The 9,893-nt window shown below is 37.7% G+C and overlaps 1 non-coding gene across 1 annotated transcript; it reads right to left on the bottom strand.

Annotated features, from left to right (window-relative positions):
* Positions 1-201: 201 nt before the first annotated feature.
* TRNAI-UAU lies at positions 202-273 on the bottom strand. The gene has a single exon. It is a non-coding gene; the product is annotated as a tRNA-Ile (tRNA).
* Between the last annotated feature and the right edge of the window lie 9,620 nt (positions 274-9,893).

Raw genomic sequence — 9,893 nt, 5'->3', positions numbered from 1 at the left:
GAAAGAAACCGGCGGAGAAGAAAAAAAATTATGCCCAAAAACGATGAAGGGTAATAGAGTCTTTCAGTACGTTTTAAATATTTTTAAATAATTATGGGTGCGACTGTATCAGAAATTAATTGTGGGCCTGGCGGTAAGATTTTTTTTTTTGGCCTGCGCCTAAAATTCCCTTTAGAAAAAACAACATAAGCCTTTCTCTAATATCAGAGCCAGGTTTCGATCCTGGGACCTGTGGGTTATAGGCCCACCACGCTTCCGCTGCGCCACTCTGATTTGTTGAACATTTTGTGAACGATCAGATAATTATAATATATCTTATTAAAACTTCAATCAACGCCTACATATACAGATGCTCGGTGTTTTATTGAGAACCCTATCACTTCTTCTTTCGTTGGAACAATGACGATAGAAAAGTTTATTTCGAGCCTTCCGGAGGACGACATCATCGTTATACTTTCGATGTTATCAGTTAAATCCATCTTATGATTCAGATGCGCATGCAAACACTGGTTGGAACTCTTTAATAACCCCAACTTTATCATGATGCTCCTTAATCATGCAATAGAGAACTGTTAGAAGTGTGTGGGCTTCCAACTCAAAATCAATTGGCAATGAGTAGAGTGGCTCCACACCTTATATATTAAGATCTAGGATACGGAGTTAGTTATGTGGGACTATCTTATAGTTTCTCCAACATGCTCCCCCTCAACGTGTAGGATGGAGATTAAGCCACTACAACGTGGACCTCTGTACAGGTGGATGGGAAGCCCTTTGGGTCTACTTCTCATTCCACTCTCATACGGGCCTAGCTCTGATACCATGTTTGAAATGTGTGGGAGTCCAACTCAAAACCAATTGGCAATGAGTGGAGTGGCTCCACACCTTATATATTAAGATCTATGCTAAGGAGTTAGCTATGTGGGACTATCTTATAGTTTCTCTAACATGCTCCCTCTCCACGTGTAGGGCGGAGATTAAACCACTACAACGTGGACCTCTGCACGGGTGGATGGACATCTCTTTGGGTCTACTTCTCATTTCACTCTCATACGGGCCTAGCTCTGATACCATGTTAGAAGTGTGTGGTCTTCCAACTCAAAACCAATTGGATATGAGTGGAGTGGATCCACACCTTATATATTAAGATCTAGACTAAGGAGTTAGCTATGTGGGACTATATTTAGTTCTCCAACATGCCCCCTCCACGTGTAAGGGTCTGTGAGTCCGCCACATCGTGGACCTGTTGTATGGTTGCCCTGCCTTCTTGGGTCTTACCGGGTCTTACGTCTCATACATGGCCTAGCTATGATACCATGATAGAAGTGTGTGGACTTCCAACTCAAAACCAATTGTCAATGAGTTGGAAGCCTACACACCTCTAACATGGTATCAGAGCTAGGAACGCATGAGAGTGGAATGAGAAGTAGACCCAAAGGGCTTCCCATCCACCCGTACAGAGGTCCACGTTGTAGTGGCTTAATCTCCCTCCTACACGTGGAGGGGGAGCATGTTGGAGAAACTATAAGATAGTCCCACATAACCAACTCCTTAGCCTAGAACTTAATATATAAGGTGTGGAGCCACTCCACTCATTACCAATTGGTTTTGATTCGGAAGCCCACACACTTCTAATATGGTATCAGATTTAGGTCTTATATGAGACGTAAGACCCGGTGAGACCCAAGAAGGCAGGGCAACCATACAACAGGTCCACGATGTATCGGACTCACAGAGCCCTACACGTGGAGGGGGCATGTTGGAGAACTAAATATAATCCCACATGGCTAACTCCTTAGTCTAGATCTTAATATATAAGGTGTGGAGCCACTCCACTCATAGCCAATTGGTTTTGAGTTGGAAGTCCACACAATTCTAACATGGTATCAGAGCTAGGCCTGTATGAGAGTGGAATGAGAAGTAGACCCAAAGGGCTGTCCATCCACCCGTACATAGGTCCACGTTGTAGTGGCTTAATCTCCGTCCTACACGTGGAGGGGGAGCATGTTGGAGAAACTATAAGATATTCCCACATAGATAACTCTTTAACCTGGATCTTAATATATAAGGTGTGGAGCCACTCCACTCATTTCCAATTGGTTTTGAGTTGGAAGCCCACACACGTCTAACAAGAACAACAAACACAAAGTCCTTCTTAGCTCATCTGAATCATCATATTTCACACATATTGATGCAACCTCCTCCTTATCATCATCATGTCTGTATGATAAGAGTATACAGATAGAATTTCCATGGAAGGATATCGTTCGACCTATTCATACATTGATTGGCTCGTATAATGGTTTACTATGCTTTCATATTAGAAATGAGTATGTGCATATTTCTTCTCTTTATGATGGAATTTACTTATGGAACCCATCAACTCGAGAATATGAGGTAATATGTAAGCCACCTTTTGCTCCAATGGATCCCATGAAGGTATATTCCGATACAGTTTACGCTTATGGGTTTGGTTATGATAGGAAGATTGATGATTATAAGTTGATAGAATTTCGGTCAGATCTTGTTGACTATATTTCCTATACTGATCATTCATAAGTTCATATTTACACATTAGGCTCAAATTCATGGAGGCGGTATGGAGACGTTCCTTATAAAATACATAATAACATTAGGGTTTCTATGACGCATTTAAATGGAGTTATTCATTGGGTAGGAAGAGAGGTTATAATTTCTTTCGATATAGTTGAAGAGCGAATCAAAGAGATCCAAATTCCTAGTTCCATTCTAGGTGAAAGGTACCGTAATCCTAAAGCTAGTTTCATGCCAAATCGTGCTACTGATGCAGAGTTAGGTGTGTTGGGAGAAGAACTTTGCCTATCACTTGAGGCTTCTCCAAACAAATTTGATTTACGGGTGGTGAAAGATAACAGATCAGTTGCAGATTCTTAGACTAGACTTCTCATCATTTCCAAAGAGAATCTAACTTGGTGTAGCTTGAGGCCCCTGCTTCGATCTTTCAGTAATACCAATGTAATCCTATTTGAGGTTACCAGTAGCAGTAGGCATGTCACTTCCCCAATATATCACTTTGGTTATGAGGAGAGTTATTGTTAGAATTTAGGTTGAATATATTTGATAGTTTGGATTGATTTTGTTTTGAAATGGATATTGGGAAAGTATTCCTCTCTATCTCTTTGATTTCATTAACTTAAAGTTTCTTCTTTCATTCCATTTCCTCACTTGGTCAATATATGACCCAAGTAGAGAGATACATGTGGACCTCCTTTGTCCATTCATTTCTTACACTAAAACAGATGCATTCATAAATGCATGATAGATATGTCTTGTACACAAGACTTGTTCACAAGACCATAGTAACATGCATTCTAAAATGCATGTGTACCATTACATTAATTATTAACAATCTCCTCCTTAATGCGATGTTCTCCGACTCCTAGCAGTCCACGGAAATTTTGAAATTTACCTTTGGGAGGTGCCTTGGTGAATACGTCCTCCAATTGGTCTTCCGTCTTGCAATACTTGAGTTCAATTTCACCATCTTCAACCACTTCTCGAATGAAGTGGTACTTGAGCTTAATGTATCTTGCTCTACAATGCTCAACCGAATTTTTGGACATAGCAATTGCTGATTTGTTGTCACAAAAAATTACGGTGCTTTCTTCTTGCTTCTCTTGAATGTCTTCCATGATTCTTCTTATCCATACAACATGAGATGTAGCTATTTATGCCGAGATGTACTCCGCTTCCACCGTGGATTGATCTACGGTTTATTGCTTCTTCGATGCACATGTGAATATAGCCGAACCAAGAGAAAAAGTATAGCCCGATGTACTCTTCATGTCATTAATACACCCTCCCAAGTCGCTATCACAATAGCCAACTAATTTGACATCCAAATTATTGAATACATGATTCCAAAATTCATTGTTCCTTGTATGTACCTTAACAACCTCTTTATCGCCCCAAGATGTAAATGACTAGGTGAACTCATGAACCTAGAAAGCATACTTGAAGCAAACATGATGTCGGGTCTTGTATGTGTAAGGTACAACAAGTTTCCAATAAGACCTCTATAATAAGTATCATCAACTTTTCTTCCTCCATCATCCTTCTTGAGTTTCTCATTCACTACAAATGGTGTAGATGTGAGGTTACAACCAAGCATACCAAATTTCTTCAACACCTTTTCGGCATACTTTCTTTGAGAAATGAACACTCCATATTCACTTTGATGAACTTTTATACCAAGGAAGTACTTGAGCAAACCCATGTAACTCATCTCATATTTCATCATCATTTCTCTCTTGAATTGCTCAATTATATGAGCATCATTACCCATAAAGATAAGATCATCAACATACAAGGCAATGATGAGAATAGACGTACCTTTTGTCTTCACGTATAATGTAGGATCACTCTTGCTTTTGTTGAAGTTTTTCCTTTTGAAGTATCCATCTATCTCACTATACCAAGTTCTTGGTGCTTGCTTTAGACCATACAAAGCTTTCTTCGACTTGTATACTTTGTGTACTTCTCCTTCCACCATAAAACCTTGTGGTTGTTCTACATAGACCTATTCATGGAGTTCTCCATTCAAAATGCCGATTTGACATCAAGTTGATAAAGTAACCAACCTTTTTGGGAAGCCATAGAAATCACGGCTCTAATGGTGTCAAGACGAGCAACCGGTGCAAACGTTTCATTGTAGTCGATACCGGGTTGTTGTGAGTATCCCTTTGCCACCAACCTTGCTTTGTATATTTGAACCGTTCCATCCACATTGTACTTCACCTTGTAGATCCACTTCACACCGATAACTTCTTTGTCACTTGTCCTTGCTACCTTCTCCCATGTATCGTTCTCGTCAATGACAAGAACTTCTTCTTTCATAGCTTTTATCCAAACCGGTTCTTTTGATGCTTCTTCAAAATTTTGCAGTTCAACCACACAATAGTTGCATCTTTCATACACTTCACTCAACCTTCGCAACTTCTTTGGTGCCGACGGTGGTGATGTTGATGCACTAGTACTTGGAGACATGATTGGAGATGCTCCTTGTCTTGTATTTGGTGGTGTTTGAGGTAGTTCTTCCTCATCTTTTTCACCTTCTTCAACTTCATTTTTCGCTGAATTTTCTTGATCTTCATCAACAATAACGGTTCTCTTCTCAATTTTAACTTATTCTCAATTCCATGAAGCTCCTTCATCAAATAACACATCACGGGTTTTAATCATTGTGTTGTTCTTCAAGCTATACAACCTATAACCTTTTGATTGGAGGCTATAGCCAAGAAATATACACTTCTCACTTGATTCATCAAGTTTTATTCTCTTCACCTTTGGAATTTGAGAATAACATACACTACCAAAAACTTTGAGATGTCTTACCGATGGCTTTCTCCCACTCCATGCTTCAAAAGGAGTTTTATCCCATACGGCTTTTGTTGGACGCCTATTCATCAAGTAGACAGCGGTGTTGACGGCTTCGGCCCAAAACACTTTAGGCATACCCTTGTCATGAAGCATGGACTTCGCCATCTCCATCACGGTTTGGTTCTTTCTCTTCAGAAACACCATTTTGTTGAGGAGTATAACCCACGGTTAGTTTCCTTTCCAAGCCTTCATCTTCACAAAATTTATCAAAATATTTGTTGTTGTACTCTTTGCCTCTATCACTTCTCAAAACTTTGATGTAATGACCACTTTGCTTTTCAACAATGCTCTTGAATTTCTTGAATATGCTACAAAATTCGGATTTTTATCTCATGAAGTACACCCAAGTCATACGACTTAAATCATCAATGAATAAGATGAAGTATCTATTACCTCCATGAGTTGGTGTCTTCATTGGTCCACACACATCGGTATGTATCAAACCAAGAAGTTCCTTTGACCTCCATGCTACACCTTTTGGGAATGGTTGGCGATGTTGCTTCCCAAGTGCACAACCTTCACATACTCCATCTTTGTGGTTGATATGTTGTGGAAGTCCTTGCACCATGTTCTTGTTGGAAAGCACCTTGAGACCATTGAAATTCAAATGCCCAGTTATGCCATAACCATGTTTCATCAATGGTTTCCATCCTCAATGTAACATTCTTCTCCTTTTCAAAGATAATTGGGAAGCTTCTATTCTTCTCCATCTTGATATTATTCATTACTTGTCTCTTGTTGTTGTGCTTCTTGTCATAAATGGTACAATATCCATCTTCAAGATGAGACGCATACCCAAGCTCCACAAGTTGCCCAACACTAAGAAAATTTTGTGCCAAATCCGGAACATATAACACATCTCTAATGTATTTTGCTCCATTGATAGTTTTCACGCAAATTGTACCTCTTCCGTTAGCTTGAACCATGTTTCCATCACCCATCTTCACTAGAGAGTTTATGGATGTATCCATATCAACAAACAAGCTTTTTTCACAGGACATATGAGTTGTGCATCCACTATCCACAAACCAAAATTCACTCTTGGAAGTCACCATGGCACTTTGACAAGCATAAACAAATTTTGTTTTTCTTCTTTTTCTTCCGCTCTACCGGCATGTTCTTCATCTTATGTGTATCTACAATCTTTCTCCAAATGTACATACTTCTTACAATGATGACATTGGGGTTTTCCTTTGTTCCAACAATTCTTCTCCAAATGACCATTCTTCTTGCAAAAATTGCATCTTGGTACTTGAGAGGATTCACTCTTTGTGTAGTTGTTGGAATTTTCTCACCCTTGTACTCATTTTTCTTCATTGCTGAATTTTTTGAGTTCAAGTTCAATTTTGATTGAAAAGTACTTTCAATTGATTTTTCCGAGTGCCTCAACACCTTTTGTTCATACACCTTCAAAGAAGCCCATAATTCTTGTGACTTTAATGTAGAGAAATCTTTAGTTTCTTCCAAAACCGCCATAATGGGTTCAAATTTCTCCGGAAAACAAATCAATATCTTCTCACAAATTCTTCTTTATTCCATCTTCTCACCACACATCAACATATTATTAACAATTTCAACAACTCTTGAAGAAAATTCATTCAAGCATTCATTCTCATTCATTTTAAGATTCTCAAAATCCCTTCTATAAGAATGTAATTTTAACTCCCTTACCTTCTTATTACCACCATATTCCTTTTGAAGAATATCCCAAGCTTCTTTAGCTTTAGGAAAATGAATTACTCTTGGAAGAATAGTGTCTCAAACTCCTTGTTGGATGTACTTGGATGCTTTAGCATTCTTCTTCTTACTCTCCTTAAGTAAATTCTTTTCGTCTTGATCTAGAGTTGATGTATCTTCAATTTCATCATACCCAATTTCTACAATCTCCCACACATCTTGTGACATGAACAAGGTCTTCATTTTGGTGGCCCAAAAATCATAATTTTCTCCATGGAAAAGAGGTATTGATGGTTGTTGAATGTATAAACTGCTAGTACTTTCCATTGATTTAGTTGATGATTGATTGAAGAAATTGAGTTTTTTCTTTTTTAGATTTATTTTTTGAGAATTTTGAATTTTTCTGATTTTTGAGATTTAATGGATATAAATTGATTTTTTTTCACTCTCCAAGATCAGATTTACTTGATATATGCTCTGATACCAATTGTTAGAATTTAGGTTGAATATATTTGATAGTTTGGATTGATTTTGTTTTGAAATGGAGATGGGGAAAGTATTCCTCTCTATCTCTTTGATTTCATTAACTTAAAGTTTCTTCTTTCATTCTCTTTCCTCACTTGGTCAACATATGACCCAAGTAGAGAGATACATGTGGACCTACTTTGTCCATTCATTTCTTACACTAAAACAGATGCATTCATAAATTCATGATAGATATGTCTTGTACACAAGACTTGTTTACAAGACCATAGTAACCTGCATTCTAAAATGCATGTGGAACATTACATTAAATCTTAACAGTTATGAGAAGATTACTTTAATCTCATATGACTCTAAAAAAGAACGATTTAATTCTATGTCAGATGTCCCTAAGAAGTTGCATCCGGTGATTACTTATGTTGAAAGCCTAGTACTATAACTATACTGGAGATACATACATCCCATTTTCAAAAAAAAAAAACAAGCGATAAATCCTAGCTAGATTACAAGATGTGTGCATTTGCAGTGTAAGTTGCAGGTTGGACAAATGGGGACATTTTGCATAATTGTTACATTTCTCAGCGTTTTGAAAATTAATTGAAATTTCTTACATACAAAATATTTTTACATTTTTGTGTTACTTTTTCTTTAGACTTTAAATGAAAATTAATTAGAAGTTTATTTATTCGACTAATGAACTTCTTATTGAATTTCACGGAATTTGAACTATAGTTGTTGATTTTATTTAATTTTTGATACATAAACAATGCATTAGAATCAAAGAGAAGGCTAAAAAGAAAAAAACTCAGGCCAAAAGCAGACAAAAAAAGAAAACATTTTTTTTATTTATTTAAGAAAGGATAAACGATTACAGAAGATCATTCAGTTGGTGACTGTCTAGCCAATAGTTTGGCCTGAGCTGAGAATAGCCCATTTTTTCCAGATTACAGATATCCTTAAAGTTTTTGGCCTTGAAGTCCTTACAAAATAAACCACTAAAGTTATTTATCAAGTGCAGAAGTTTGTCTACCGTGATGTTTGTCTGCCAGCAAGTTGATCGTTCTTTTCCCTACATGTCCTAGTGAGTCTTCTGTTACTGCCTGCTATGTTTATTTTCCTACACTTCAAAAATCCTGCCCATTTCAGTATTTCCAAAGATGCTATGATGTCCCCTTCGTCTCTGGAGTGAGCTCTGATGGAGAAGTTTCTTCTTCGAATGATGGTACTTGTTGAAGTTTGGATGCATATTCCAATTCCCGTGAGTTTAGTGATGGTATCATAAGTAGAAAGAAAGTAAAAAAGTCATATAATCATTTTCAATTGCTTGCATTGGCCTATGTACTGGTCGTTGGACATTAGTTTGTTCCCTGATTGTTAGAAGCATAGTGATTCAGGTGCTCAATGATCTGATTTCCCATATACACAGGATTAGGATGTCTGCCTTGAAAATTTGCTTCACACATTTTATTCCAGATAAGCCAACTTATTGTAGCACAAACTTCTGCCCAGCTACCCCAATGTGAAGGGAAGCTATTGACTTTGAACCAATTTTCACACCATTCAGTTGTTGTATTATTATTAATGGTTGCTCTTTCTAGATTAATGTTGCATCTTGTCCAAACTGCTTCAGTGTAGTCACATTCCATAAACATATGTTTACTGCTTTCAGGGTGATTCTTACAAAAATTGTAGAGAGGGTCAATATGATTCATAAAAGAGGATAGGTAAGCATTTAGGAGGAGCAAGTTAGATTTCAATTTCCAGGCAAAGATATGAATCCTAGGGATGGTGTTCATTTTCCATAAATTCACAACAGTTCTGTCTATATGCTGGTTTTTTTGTTGACTAGAATGTTATACATAGACTTAACAGTGAAAATCCCTTGAGGATTATGCATCCATCTGAGGGTATTATCTCAGGCAGGATATTGATAGTAAGCACAGCAGGAAAAACAGTTTCAGGAAGGTGGTCTAAGAGGAGAGGGATATTCCATTGGTTATTTTCAATCAGGTCACATACCAAATTTGGGACATTATTCCTAGGCCTATGAAGTGGTTCAAGAGGTTACACTTGACCTGGAATCCGAAGATCTTTCCAGATGTTTATGGATCTACCATCCCCAACTTCCCAAATACGGTGCTTTTGGATCAGTTTTATCCCTTTATAGACACCTTTCCAAGCTTAAGAGGCTCCCACTGCACAGGTGGAGTGGAAAGGATTTGAATTGGGATAATATCTCTATTTCATAGACTTAGCATAAAGGGAGTTTGGTTGGTGAAAAAGTCTACACCCATTCTTGGCTATTAAAGCCAAATTCC

This window comes from Papaver somniferum, chromosome 2, assembly GCF_003573695.1.
Source record: "Papaver somniferum cultivar HN1 chromosome 2, ASM357369v1, whole genome shotgun sequence".
Lineage (NCBI taxonomy): Eukaryota > Viridiplantae > Streptophyta > Magnoliopsida > Ranunculales > Papaveraceae > Papaver > Papaver somniferum.
The sequence above is the reverse complement of the archived record's forward strand: the minus strand, read 5'-3'. Positions and strand labels throughout refer to the sequence as shown.